Source organism: Rhipicephalus sanguineus, chromosome 1 (genome assembly GCF_013339695.2).
Source record: "Rhipicephalus sanguineus isolate Rsan-2018 chromosome 1, BIME_Rsan_1.4, whole genome shotgun sequence".
In the NCBI taxonomy this organism is placed as follows: domain Eukaryota; kingdom Metazoa; phylum Arthropoda; class Arachnida; order Ixodida; family Ixodidae; genus Rhipicephalus; species Rhipicephalus sanguineus.
The window spans coordinates 276741013-276756320 of NC_051176.1; positions in this window are offsets into that span (position 1 = coordinate 276741013).

Here is a 15308-nt window from a genome sequence, read left to right on the forward strand (position 1 = left end):
GGAACCGCCGTTGGTCGCTGGCTCGAACCGGATCCGCGGGGAGGAGGGCTTGCCGCACGTTGCGGGAGAGATTTCCGTCGGTTGCGTCAGGCGCAGCGCCGGAGTTGCCGGGGATTGCGTAAGGCTCCCGCCTCGTTGCAGCAGCTGGTGTTGACGCTGGTTGCGTCAGCCTCATCGCCGGAGTTGCCGGGAATTGCGTAAGACTCCCGCTTCGTTGCATCAGCGGGTGTTGACGCTGGTTGCGTCAGACGTTTTACCAGCTTGAATTCCTTGTCGAAGCAAGGAAGTTCGGGTTGGGAGCCCTGGCATAACAGCACCCCCGCCGCCAGACAATGCGCCGGAAAGACGAGCTGCTTCCACGTGGCTCGGATGCCGGGCGCGCTCGTTCGCCAGGTCCATCCAGGTTCACCTCCAGGGTCATGGGGACATTTGGCTCCACGCTTCGTTCCGTGAACAGATCCCAGTCGCCAGGCCGGATCCCGGCTCCAGTGTCTTGTCGCCAAGATGTGTCGACTTGCTTTGCTCGTCTCTTCTGACGATCTTTGGTATCAGCACTTGTTGATCGTTCTGCAACTTGTCAAGAACGGTCCGACAACAGACAACACACGACACAAGCAAGTGCCCTCGGTCACCCGACAGAACACCAGACCTAAATAGAATAATATATTCCTAACTACGTTTCTGTCGAAATTTTGTTCCCTCTATATCAAGAGGCACATGTGAGACACAAAACTCTTAAAAGCAGAACTCAAAATATTACACGTGTAACAAACGCAATGAAACAGAATTCAAAATAATGCTGGCCCCTTGAGATCACTCAGAACGGAAGCGCTCAGCTGAGGCAGCAATGAGGACAAAATTTTGCCCCAATTTGCCAGCGAAAAACCGAAAGGATAGCCAAAGACGGCACTGATTAGAACGCGCGACTCAGTGCGTCTGCGTTCGCGTTTAGCTTTCCTTTCTTGTAACGAACGTTCAAGTTGTGCTGTTGGAGTATCATGCTCCACCTCAGTAACCGGCCGCTTTTGGACGACATGTTATTCAACCAGGTTAGAGGACAGTGGTCTGTTTCGACCACAAACTTGGAACCAGAGACATAACAGGCCAGCTTTTGAACGGCCCACACGAGGCAGGCACATTCCTTTTCAGAGGTACTATATGCCTCTTCCCTGCAGCTCAGTTTTCGGCTTAAATACAAAACTGGTCTTTCGTGACCAGTGTCATCTTCCTGGCACAATATAGCTCCCATTCCGCGATCACTCGCGTCGCACTGAATGATAAAGCCCTTGGAAAAGTCAGGCGCCATGAGAACGGGTTTTTCGCTTAAGGCTTGTTTAAGCTTGCAAAACGCATTCTCTTTCTCCGAGTCCCATGTCACTTTAACTGGCTCCGACTTTCGAAGTGCGTCAGTTAAAGGGCTGGCGATGGTAGAGTAGTTTTGCACATAATACTGATAGTATCCCGCTAGTCCTAAGAAAGCCCTTATCTCAGACTTGGTGGTTGGTCGTGGATAGTTCACGACGGCGGCTACCTTGATCTCTGAAGGTCGACGCCGGCCACGCCCCACAACATGTCCCAGGTAAGACACCTCGCCGCATCCTAGGTGACATTTAGCAGGTTTCGCTGTAAGACCCGCTTCTTTCAACTTGTTCAGCACGACTCGTAAATGTTCGACGTGTTCTTCCCAGGTGTTCGAGAAGATGGCGACATCGTCGAGATACGGCAGTGCGAACTCGGACAGGCCATTAAGAACGCGGTCCGAAAAGCAATAAGGCGCATTTTTCAGTCCAAAACTCAGCATAAGGGGACGATACGTTCCGAATGGAGAAACGAACGCGGCGTAGCGGCTAGCACGCTCGGTAAGAGGGACCTGCCAATAACCTCGCACGAGGTCTAGCGTGGAAATGTAGTTTGACTTTGACACTGTTTCCACCCTTTCCTCTAGATTTGGTATCGGATAGGTCTGGTCTCGAGTTATGGCGTTAAGGCGCCGATAATCGATGCATGGCCTAGGATCCTTTCCCGGCACTTGAACCAATATTAGAGGAGATGTATAGTCACTCTCACCCGGTACTATGACTCCCAACTCAAGCATTCTATCGATTTCCTCTTTCATGATCTGCTTCTGCACAGGGGAACATCGATATGGCTTACTACGGATTGGTTCCTCACATGTCAGCTCGATGTCGTGCTTAATAACCGTCGTTTTTCCGGGACGGCTGGAAAACACGTCTTTAAACTCAGAAACAATCCTCCTCAAGTCCTCCTTCTGGACTTGACGTAACCTTGGCTCCACGTTCAACTGTTCCAACATCACCTCTGAACCCCTTTCGCTTACATCGCTAGAAGTCAGAATTTCTGCTCCTTCCTCCTCTGAAGCATTCAAAAGCAGGTTTACGACCGCCTGACGTTGAACGTACGGTTTCATCAAGTTGCTGTGATAAATTTTGTTAGACCGCTTTCCTAATTTCACTTCGTAGTTGGTATCGGAAAGCTTCGATATTACCTTAGCGGGGCCCTCCCAATGAACCTCCAGCTTGTTCTTCTTGGAAGGCCGCAGCAACATTACCTGACTTCCCACTTCGAAGGTACGTTTTTTTGCTGATTTGTCGTAGTATTCTTTCGACAATACTTGCGCTGCCTTCATGTGGCTCTCCACAAGATCTTTTGTTTTTCCGAGCCTCTGAAGGAGGTCGAGAACATAAGCAACTACATTCGGGTCCTCATCATATCCCTCCCAGGATTCGCGTAGCATTCGCAAAGGTGTTCTTAAGCTCCGGCCATATACAAGCTCTGCGGAACTAAAGCCAGTGCTCTCATGAGGAGCAGACCTCAAAGCAAACATAGCGGGAGGAATACATGCTTCCCAGTCGCATTTGTGCTCATAACAAAGAGCTGTCAGTGTACGTTTCAGAACTGAATGCATACGCTCTACCGGATTAGATTGTGGGTGATGGATCGAGCTGTGCACCACCTTGATTCCGCATTTATCCAAAAAGGTAGAGGTAAGGCAACTGGTGAAGACGCTGCCATTGTCGCATTGAATTTCAGAAGGAAATCCGACACGCGCAAATATCGAGAGCAGAGCATCCACGACGTGAGGAGAATTGAGCTCCCTAAGAGGTACCGCTTCTGGAAATTTCGTTGCCACACAGAGGGCAGTCAGGATGTATCGACAACCTTGCCTTGACTGCGGCAATGGCCCAACAATGTCGATAACTAGGCGCCGAAAAGGTTCTGTTATAACTGGCACAAGCTTCATGGGCGCCTTCCACTTGTCCGTGGATTTCCCCACCCTCTGACAAGTGTCGCAAGAGCGCACAAAGTCTTCGGTATCTTTCCAGCATTTCGGCCAGTAAAACTCAAGGCCACATCCTAGCCTTGGTCTTCTTCAAGCCGAGATGCCCTGCCCACGCGTTTTCGTGCGCAAGTTCCAATAGCTGGCGACGATACTTTTGCGGTATCAAGAGTTGCTCATACCTGCGACCTTGTACATCTGTGTAGCTACGATACAATAGCCCAGATTTCTCATAAAAAGAAACATTCTTTTTCTTTACTCCCAATTTTACGCTTTCCATTAGCGCTTTTATCGAGATGTCTTCACGCTGCTCTCGAATGAGCGTCGCTCGATCAACCCTCGACAGCTCACACCAACTTTCAGCTACAGGCTTGAGCGTATTGCCCGCCTCGCCCAACGGCGCCACTTCGGTTTCTCCGCCGACGGAGACGACGCTACCCGCTTCAGCTGCAGGCGGCTCGAGTAACCCATCCCGAGAGTTTTCTGTCCGAGGCTCGCTCGACTCGCTGCCAAGGTCACGCAGCTCGGCCACTTTTGCCGGTGGTGGCGTACTACATGGAACGAGATCAAGTTCCTGTGAAAGCTTCCGCGCTTGCGATCGCGTGAGGGCCATGTACGCAACGCTGGGAAAGAACGATTTACCCTGCTCTTTGAGAAGCTGCTCCGAGTTGTTCGAAAAAAGATAAGGAAAACAATCTGGGAGAGCAGCAGACACAGCCTGCTTCGGTGTGAAGCTTACCGAAAGAGCCTTCAATGATCACCGTAGCGATCGGTAAGCAAGTGCTCTGCTCCTCGGCGACCTGCCTGATCCATGCGCATTCTCCTGTCAAGTCGTTCGGAGACACTAATGAAGGATGGACAACGTCCATAGTTGCCGCTGAGTCTCGAAGTGCTCGACACGTTTTCCCATTGACGCTAATCTCCTGAATATACGGTTCTAACAACCGCATGTTCTTTTCTGATTCACGGATCGTTGCGAAAGCAACCTTTTGTTTACAATTTACCGCGATGTGCCCTTCTTTTTTGCAATTGTAACAGATTAGCGGCTTCCGTGACTCAAACGCCCGTGTAGTATCAGTGCGCTCTTTGGGAAGCTCACTCGACTTCTGCGCTTCCGTTTGCCCTTCCCTCACAGTCTCCTTCGTAAAAGACGGGTCTTTTCTGAAATTACGGTGCGGAGCAGGTTTTCGGTCATCAGGTTTTTTTGAAAAGCCCTCTTTTCTCTCAGCTTTTTCAACACGCACGGCCCTACTGTGCAAGTTTCTACGAGTGTAGTACTCTTCAGCTAACTCTGCTGCCTTGTTTAGCTGTACTTCTCCAAGCTTATCCTGCAGCCAAAGCTTGACATCATCTTCGATACAGCGGTAGAATTGCTCCAATGCTATGCACTCTACCACTTTATCGCGATCGTCATAGACATCTTCGCCCTTGAGCCATTCAATTAAATCGGCTTTAAGACGAAACGCGAAGTCAACGTGTGACTCATTCCCCCTTTTTGCATACCGGAACCTTTGCCGGAAAGCCTCGGGTGACAATTTATATCTTCTCAACAGGGCCTCCTTAACCTCGTCATAGCTCTCAAACGCCTCCCTCGACAAGCACGTTATCACGTCGGATACTTCCCCGGGGAGAAGAGCTAACAGGTTCTGTGCCCAAAGAGACCGCTCGATACCACTCCTATCGCAGACGTGTTCGAACTTCACGAGATACTTTGCCATGTCCTCGCCCACTACGAACGGTGGCAGTTGGTCCAGAATTCTATGTCCACTAGCCTGAACCGTCGCAGAAGCTACGCTAGGCGCTTGCGAACACTGACGGAGTGCCAATTCTATTCTTTTCATCTCGAGGCCCTCTTCGCGTTCCTCGCGCTCGCGGCGTTCTTGCCGTTCGGCTTCCTCGCGCTCACGGCGTTCTTGCCTTTCCGCCTCTTCACGCTTACGAAGTTCTCGTTCTCGTCTTTCGGCCTCCTCGCGGCGTTCTTTGATATCCGCCCAGGCCTCATCGACTTCCTCAGCCGTTACTCCCTCCTTCTGCATGATCTCAAGGATCGCTTGCTTTCGCTTCGCACGGCCCAGAGTAAGGCCGAGTTCTTCACAAATTTCGATGAGTTCCTTCACTTTAAGGCTCTCCATCGTTCACACTAGCCTCTTGCTATTTGCCCTCGTTAGAATCTACTTGCTGTATCCCCTATAAGTCTACTAGAAAGACACGCAAGCAATTCTCAACCTGCCGTGTTTACACCCTCCGCATTAACTTTGGTTTCAAAGCGCTCCGACTTGGCTCGAAACAATCAAAGCTCACTCCAATGCTTCACACAACATTCTCTAAACTACGATAACCTGTGCTAGAGAAGTCTGGTGAACTGAAGGGAAAACATCAGGCACTCACCGCATCGAGGTAGCTGACGCCGGCCGATCCCGCAGCTGCCATCCACTGTTGGGAAACGGGTGTCTCAGCTTGCGACTGCTTCTGCGCAGAGCTGATAGACGGAGCGATCAAGGCGACGGTGAGTTAAGGCAAATTTATATACATATATACAGAGGCTTTACATATTCGGCGCTGGGGCCGACAACTTATTGGGCTCGCACAGCGGTGCGACGACGACCCGGATTTCTTCGTTCGCTGTCTCGCTGTCTCTCGCTCTCTCTCCGCGCAGCTTGGTTCTTTTATAGCCCTGGGCGATCGCTTGCATCAGCCAGTAGTGCGAAGCCTCCAATCAGGAACCGCCGTTGGTCGCTGGCTCGAACCGGATCCGCGGGGAGGAGGGCTTGCCGCACGTTGCGGGAGAGATTTCCGTCGGTTGCGTCAGGCGCAGCGCCGGAGTTGCCGGGGATTGCGTAAGGCTCCCGCCTCGTTGCATCAGCTGGTGTTGTCGCTGGTTGCGTCAGCATCATCGCCGGAGTTGCCGGGGATTGCGTAAGACTCCCGCTTCGTTGCATCAGCGGGTGTTGACGCTGGTTGCGTCAGACGTTTTACCAGCTTGAATTCCTTGTCGAAGCAAGGAAGTTTGGGTTGGGAGCCCTGGCATAACAAGGCCCAAACATTTCCTCTTAAATCACCGGCCATTGCAAGCCAAAGTGACGCTTAAGAGAAGGGAGCTTCAACGGCGACGGCGGCGTGCGGGCCTAAGGAGCTTCGCTCCTAGAATGAATGAATGAATGCGCAACTTTATTTGTCCCTGGTTAACGGGAAGGGGGCAATGGGACAGAGGGTGGGGGGAGGACGTACTTGAAGTAGGCCTCGTCAACCCTCTCAGCCCACGCCGGGATGGCCTCCTGAATGTCGGGCCTCGAGCTGCGCAAGGCAGCCTCCCACTGCTCCTCACTAGAAATTAGGCGTGCCAGGAAAGGGGGGAAGAGGGTTCTTAGGGCAGCGCCACATGATGTGGTTTAAGTCTGCTGTAGAAGTGGAGCAGAATTTACAAGAGGGAGAAGGGTAACTGGAGGTATAAGTGCGGTGTAGGAGGTAAGGGGAAGGAAAGGTATGAGTCTGCAGCTGTCGCCACAGAATTTCGCACTTGCGCGGGGATTTGCGAATGAGTGGCGGAAAGGTTAAACGTTCTAATCGGTAGTTTGTGCAGATGTCGTGGAATGAAATAAGCCGATCCCGAGCAGTAAACGGCGCCTCCTCCGTAGCGATTTGCGACACGTCGGATGCTTGTGCCCGGACTGTCAATCCCCGGGCACTGGCATGAGCCGCCTCGTTTCCGGCAAGGCCCGCATGCGCGGGAATCCAGATTAGTGCTACATTTGATCGAGGGGATGGGCCAAAAGCAGGGAAAGGGCTGGCTTAGACACCCTGTCCGCTCCGAAATTATATATGGCTGTTTTGGAGTCACGTAACAGATGAATTCGGGATTGTGAGGGCCAGGGCTGTGGCCGCCTCTTCGGCCTTCTCCGACAGAAAGGCAGGAATGGAGGCGGCCGCAGCGACCTGGCCGTGGGAGCGGATGACTGATATTGCATAATAATTCCTGTTCCCGTAATCGGCGGCATCAACATAGAGCACATCATTTGAGGAGGAGAATTGTTTTTTAGATGCGAAGTATCTTAAGGCGGAGCTCAATCCGGTGGTGGTGGTGTGCAGCGTGGCCACCCTTACTGCGCATGCGCATACCCTCTCCACACACCTCCTTTCCCCTCCCCCCTCACCATTCCCCATGTCCTCTACGCCTCTCCACTCCCCCTTCTCCACTCCCCCTCTCCCATACCCCCTCCACTGCCCCTCTCCCCTTTCCATCTCCACTTTCCCTCTCCCCTCCCCCTTTCCACTCTTCCTCTGAAACGCGGGCTAGACATGCCGAAATTCTCTCATGCGCAACGCCGCGATGAGCTCGAGCGCATGCGCGTCCCCTCCCCTTCTCTCTCCTCTCCTACGCTGCCCCCTCTCGCCCGCCTGTCGACCGCGTTCCCCGCTCGCCCTGTGAGAATTAACGGCCAGGCTAGATGGAAGATACGACGCGCGTAGCGTCCCTCTTCGCGTTCCACGACGCGAGGTTGGTAGCATGTCCAACGAACGCCAACGGAACGCGATAGTGCAAGTGCTCCGGCTTCGCATCGCCTCATGGTCCCCTTTAGCGGGAGATGGTGTAATTTTTGAGAGCCTTTGCGTGCTGCCGCCTGCGCTGTTTGTGGTGCACAGGGTGCATGTTTTTGGGAAGTGGGGGAATGTGGAGGTTCTCGTGTATGTGGTGTGGAATGGTGTACTTAGCTTTGGTGGCGGGTGCCGGAGTGACAGAAAGGGTTTGTAAAATGTGTCGGCCTGTCACGGTATTAGAAACTCTGTTATACTGCGATGCGAGATGGGCTTCTGTGAGTTCAACAAGGGTGTTGAAGGTGCCAGTACGCATAAGTCTTTCAGCGGAGGTCCGTATGTGTACCCCCAAAGCGAATTTATACGTTTCGCGTAAAAGGATGTCAATCTGATCGAATTCTGATTTAAGAAAATGTAAATAAGGTGTTGCAAATGTAATCTTACTGATAACGAAGGCCTGGACCAAGCGGAGGAGTTCGGCCTTCTTTAGTCCGCAATGTTTATTAGAGACCCGACCTAGAACGCGCAAGGTTTGATCAACGGTGGTGTGAAGTGTCTTTAGTGTGTATGTGTTGAGTCGGTTGCTCTGAATGTGTAAACCAAGCACACGGAGCCTATCCACTCTAGTAACAGGGATGTTGTTTAGGAATATCTGTATATTGGTAATGTGGTTTTGAGCCCCTCGGTGAGATGGCAGAAGAAGTAGCTCAGATTTCTGAGGGGAGCATGTAAGATTCATAGCCCCTGCAAATGCCACGACCGTATTGGCCGCGGCCTGCAGAGTGTCTTGAATCTGTCCATCGGAGCCGCCAGTCGTCCATAGAGGGTTGACGTCGGCGTAGAGCGAAAATTTGAGATTAGGGATTGATCTCAATACTCGTGCCAACGGCATCATCGAGAGATTGAAAAGAAAAGGCGAGAGCACTGATCCTTGGGGCGTGCTGTAGCTTCCCAAAGCGTACGAGGATGATTGCTCGGCGCCTATGTGTGTGGTTGCGGTACGGTTGGCTAAAAAGGTAGCTATGTGGTCGTATGTCTTCCCGCCAACCCCAATGAGATTAAGCTCTCGGAGGATGGCGGAATGAGAAACGTTATTGAAAGCTCCGTGGAGGTCCAGACTCAGAATTGCTTGCGTATCTAGGCTGCTGATGGTGTAATGATGTCATGCTTCAGTCGAAGCATGACATCTTGGCATGACAGGGGTTTTCGAAAACCCACCATGTCTGATGGATAAAGATTGTTTTCTTCCATGTATTTACTGAGACGGTTGAGAATAACGTGTTCAAGTGTTTTACCGAGACAAGATGTTAGTGATATGGGCCTGAGATTGGAAGTGTTCAATTGTTTGTTTGGCTTTGGTATGAAAATTACCCTGGCATCTTTCCACGAACTAGGAAGGGTGCCAGTGTCAAAGCAGTGATTGAAATAATCCGTGATGACTGTGACGGAGTTGTCGTCTAGATTGCGGAGTAGTTTGCGGAGTACATTGCGGAGCCAGATTTAACCTGTTTCTCATCTGAGCATTCAATCTGCAAACTTCACAGTCTCAGTTTGGCGTTGTAAATACGATGAGTATGAAGAACCTGCTATGACTCTAGTACGTTAAATTTTCACTTATTAAACAAAACATTTGGCTGACAAGGCAAGGTACATCGCAGAAGCATTCATAATAAGCCGAGCGCCAATTTCTTTATGTCAGAGCCCTCTAATATAAGGTCTTTCTAAAGAAGAAGCCCAAGTTCAGTCGATTAATATTTATGGAAACCAGATTGAGCTGGTTGTGTATACTATGAGATTATGAATGACTACAAATTTATCCGTCCATCCCCCACCCAGTTTGGGGGAAGCGGTGAAGTGGCCCTTTACTCCTCCCCTCCGGCCTCTCCAATTAAATAGCCTACGTAAACTGTGTAAGCTCAAATTTTCTTTGAAAAAATGTGGGCGATTATAACGTTAAACTACCCCGTATTGTTTCCTTCCGTGTAGGTCATTAGCTGTTAATGATTGGTCGAAATTTTCTGGGTCATGCTCACAGCACCTGCTCGTAACATGACGCAACAAATGACACGTAAATGATCCACCGCGTAATTACCTCTTACGCATGACTACGTAAAAAAAAAAAAAACGATTTTCACTACGGCATATTGTTGTTCATTGGTTCTTCGCTATTCGTCAAAATTTTTCTGTGTGCCATAAAATCGCCTCCTTGTTACGCGACGTCACAATTAAGTCTGCGAAAACTCGCGGCGTTAAAATGAAGTGCGTACAATAAGCAGCGCATTACTGTGTTGAACAATAACAAAATTTTTTTTGAATAGCCAGACAGTGTCTCATTCTGAACCTAATTCTAGAAGGATGCCCGCCAATCATATTGACAGCGGTTATTTATAACAGCGGGCGAGATGGTTTCATATGTGTATAATAGATTCTTTCAGGTGTATATAGTATAACGATGTTGAGAATCTTCGCGCGTGTACAACTATCTGTTAACTCATCGTTGCTGACAGAGAGGTAAGAGAGAAATAAACATTATTAGGAGCAGACACATTCCTTTGCAGGTGGGCAGCCTTCTTAGTCCAGAAAACCGTGGACGCTGATCATCTCCCTGGTGAGGTTACGGGCAAACTTGAAAGCTGGGCTTCTCAATGTGATCGAGTCCACTGCCTTGCTACAAGCCGCAGCGATCGCGGCAGGCTACAGTATAAGCAATTGGGGGAAGCAGGCTAATCGGAGACTAAAGTGGGAATCTTTTTTAGCTCTCCTGGCGCGGTACAGCTAACATACCCGACACTTCTGCACACTCATCAACTCACAGCAGCTTGAATATGGAGCAGTGGCGATATGCTATTCGTTTTCAAAGAAAGATACTAAATTTCCTGAAAAAGGGGAGCATTTGATCGAGCTATAAAACGTTTACTGGTGCCCGCCCGTAGTTGCGTCGCCAAGTACTTAAATTTCAGGCCAGGCAGAACAAAATAAAATCATGACAGATTGATGTAATGTTATAGAGCCTCTGCTGAGCGATAGTCTCCTCTGCAATGCTCGAGTGCAAGGCGCGAAAGCGTGGAATAGGCAGCCCGCACCGCAGAGAGCCTACAGTGCGTTGTCATGACACATGGAGGACAGTCGTTACAGCTGAATCGTAATAATAATAATATCTGGGGTTTAACGTCCCAAAACCACGATATGATTATGAGAGACGCCGTAGTGGAGGGCTCCGGAAATTTCGACCACCTGGGGTTCTTTAAGGCCCCAAACATTTTCGCCTCCATCGAAAATGCAGCCGCCGCGGCCGAGCAGAGTCGTAGGATCAATTATGTTACACGATAATAATAATATCTGGGGTTTAACGTCCCAAAACCACGATATGATTATGAGAGACGCCGTAGCGGAGGGCTCCGGAAATTTCGACCACCTGGGGTTCTTTAACGTGCACCTAAATCTAAGTACACGGGCCTCAAGTATTTTCGCCTCCATCGAAAATGCAGCCGCCGTGGCCGGGATTCGATCCCGCGACCTCCGGGTCAGCAGTCGAGCGCCATAGCCACTACACCACCGTGGCGGGTATGGTACATGATTACGTTATTGCTGCGTTCAAGTAAAACTTTGCCTGACTTGTTAGTTTCCCAGTCTGCAGCCGGCAATGACCACTGTCGAAAGTGGGGAGGGGGGGCTCCACCCCCCTACCATTTCTCAGTGGGGGGGGCTCGCGCCCCCTTGCCCCCCCCCCCCCCCCCAGCTAGATACGCCTATGAAGGAGCGTGTGTGACAATATACAATAAAACAAGCGGGTACACGTACGAGAAAGCAAATCATTTATGCCTAACGTTTCGGCCGTGGCACGGCCTTCGTCAGAGAACTCGCGGAGAACTGACCATGCCGCGGCCGAAACGTTAAGCGTAAAAGAGTTGCTTCCTCGTGCGTGTACCCGCTTGTTTTCTTGCACGTACCGGACCCACTGAACTTTCTCACTGAACACACACACATATATATATATATATATATATATATATATATATATATATATATATATATATATATATATATATATATAGCCAAGTGGACGGGGGATGACCGCCGCCGTAGCTCAGTGGTAGAGCATCGGACGCGTTATTCGAAGGTCGCAGGTTCGGTCCCTGCCAGAGGCAAGTCATCTTTTCGTCCACTTTACTTTCTTCACATTTATATTCTAATTACTACAGATAACACCCCCTATACTTCCCTCGGCATTATTGTCTGTTAGTTGTCATTAATAATATGTGTAACAGAAAAAAACGAGCCCTTGAAAACGTCGCCTTATTTCCTTATATATATATCACTGCATTGTTACCTCTCCTACTGCCTCGATGCACGTTGACAGAGCCAATTGAATTGAAACGCTTCACTGTTTGGATGAATGTCTTGTGTGATGAAAAGGTTGTGTCTGGACGTCGAGCAGAGCAAGACCTTGAATCTAATTTGGTAACGCCCTGGGCTTTTACATAAGCTATGATAATGTTAACGCATTCAGCGAGAGAATATACGCACTGCCGCCGACATTCTCGAATTCAGGCAGAAAAGCACCGACAACAATCGCAGTGGTGTTATTCCTGACTGCTCCTCCAAATTCCTTACCCTTTTTACGCGCGCCATTCGTGTTATCAATGCCAAGCGCAGCCCGCACACCACTGAAGTGAAGTATATCGATGGGCGATAACGACGCTCGCTCATCACCGCCCTGCAGTGCACAGTAAACAGTGTTGTCATCCTGGACGTCTCATAAGGGTATGGCACTTGCGCTCTTCAGCGCTTCGGTTTAGGTATCGCCGGTGAAATTGGTCCACTCTCATATGACGCTGTACAATAATTACTCACGGTGGTTACTCTTAGCAGAAAGTATTCAACATGAACGGCATCTGTGAGGTGAGCGAGCATGCTTGTCGACTGCGGTACTATAGCCGTAATGTGTGCCAAGCGCAACGAGTCCGACGCCTGAAAATGCTGTCCAGCTATTTGACTGAGCACAGGTCCTCTGGTCTACTATGTTAATCTGTTTTTCGCTGTATTCAGGAAGGGGGGAGGGAAGGGGGTGGGGAGGCGGGACGGAAGGGGGGTGGAAAGGAGTAGGAAGGAGAGAACGGGATGTTGGGATTATCCCGGAGCAGCTGGCTCTCTGGGACACGGTGCGGCGTAGCGAGAAGCTGCAAGCACTTCTCCGCACGCCAGAAATGGCAAAGAAGGGTCCCATACCGAAACAGCCAGAGCCTGCTCGTAGGGACACCTCATGCTCAAAAGGCCCATAGTGAGTTCACGGGGAACCACAAGAGAATGACACAACAGTGTCTGAGCCGACATTTATGGAAATGTACAGACACATTATTCGATGGTATCTTCCTCCCACTGAAGGAGAAGACGTTGTGACGAAGAAGACTTTTCTTGCGAGCACGCGGCCGTTGATCGTCAAGCGGTGCACGTTCTGGCCTCACGTGCCTACGGCGCTAAGGCGCTTTCTCTGACACGGCTGCGCAAATTTAAAAAAAAATCCGGCAGATCCCACGCACTGTGGGAATCGATGTAATGCGAAGCAGCCAGCAAAGAGCTGCATACATCGCTTTGTTTATTTTTGAGCCAAATAACATCATTCATGCCATGGCATCTAGTTCACCATATATCGCATGTTTGCCATGCACGCGTGCATGCACAATGTGGTATATACCATGCCAATGAAACGTATATTCTAGTATATACACTGCATCACCGGTCATTTATGTTCATCACACACTCCTGTCATGCCACACCAATTTTGGTATATATTCAGTTATCTAAACGGCCGGAAGCGCACCATAACAGTGTCATGTAAATCATACCGTGCATGACAGGCATAACATAATTCGCATGTTAGGACCTGTCATTTATGTTACTTGACGAAAGCCAGCAAAAGAACGGGACACGAGAAAAGGCAGACACACACACCGCTTCTCGTGTCCCGTTCTTTTGCTGGCTTTCGTCAAGTATCATGAACCAACTGGCCCAGATCTCAACTCTTCTGCAACTCATTTATGTTCGTCATACAGTCACATCGCACAATACCAATTTTGGTGTATATCAATCGAGCGAAACGGCAGCGAGCGCATCATGAGCGTGGCATGTAAATAATGTCGCACATGACTTGCCTGTCACGATTTTCATGTTACAACCTCTCATTTACGTTCGTCATACAGGAGCGTCGCGCAATACCAATTTTGGCGTATATCAAGCTAGTGAAACGTCCGCGAATGCACCATAAGCGTGGCATGTAAATCATGACATGCATGTCATGGTTGTCATGCTACCACCTGTTATTCATGTTGTTTATACAGTCACATCGCGCAATACCAATTTTGATGCATATCAATCTAGCGAAACGGCCGCGAGCGCACCATGAGTGCGCCATGTAAATCATGTCGTACATGACACGCATGTCATGATTGTCATGTTACCGCCTCTAATTTACGTTCGTCATACAGTCGTGTCGTGCAATACCAAATTTGGAGCATATCAAGCCCGCGAAACGTCCGCGAATGCACCGTGAGCATGACGTGTAAATCATGACATGCATGTCATGGTTTTCATGTTACCACCTGTTATTCATGTTCTTGATACAGTCACATCGCGCAATACCAATTTTGGTGCATATCAATCTAGCGAAACGGCCGTGAGCGCACCATGAGCGTGCCATGTAAACCATGTCCTACATGACACGTATGTCATGATTTTCATGTTACCACCTCTAATTTATGTTCGTCATACAGTCGCGTCGTGCAATACCAATTTTGGTGTATATCAAGCCAGCGAAACGGCCGCGAATGCACGATGAGCGTGGCATGTAAATCATGACATACATGACATGCATGTCATGATTTTCATGTCACCACCTGTTATTCATGTTCTTCATACAGTCACATCGCGCAATACCAATTTTGGTGTATATCAACCGAGCGAAATGGCCGCGAGTGCGTCATGAGCGTGGCATGCAAATTATGTCATGCATGACACGCGTGTCATGATTTTCATGTTACCACCTCTAATTTACGTTCGTCATAGAGTTGCGTCGCGCAATACCGATTTTGGTGTATATCAAGCCAGCGAAACGGCCGCGAATGCACCATGAGCGTGGCATGTAAATCATGACATACATGTCATGGTTTTCACGTTACCACCTATTATTCATGTTCTTCATGTAGTCACATCGCGCAACACCACTTTTGGTGTATATCAACCTAGCGAAACGGCCGCGAGTGCGTCATGAGCGTGGCATGTAAATCATGACGTGCATGACACGCGTGTCATGATTTTCATGTTACGACGTGTCAGTTATGTTCGTCATGTTGAAATGCCTCATCATACCAGTTTTGGTATATATGAAATTAACGGAATGGCCGCAAGAGCCCGAAGGCCGTGGAATGTAAATCATGCTGTTCGTGACATGCATGTCATGATTTTCATGTTGTGACCTGTC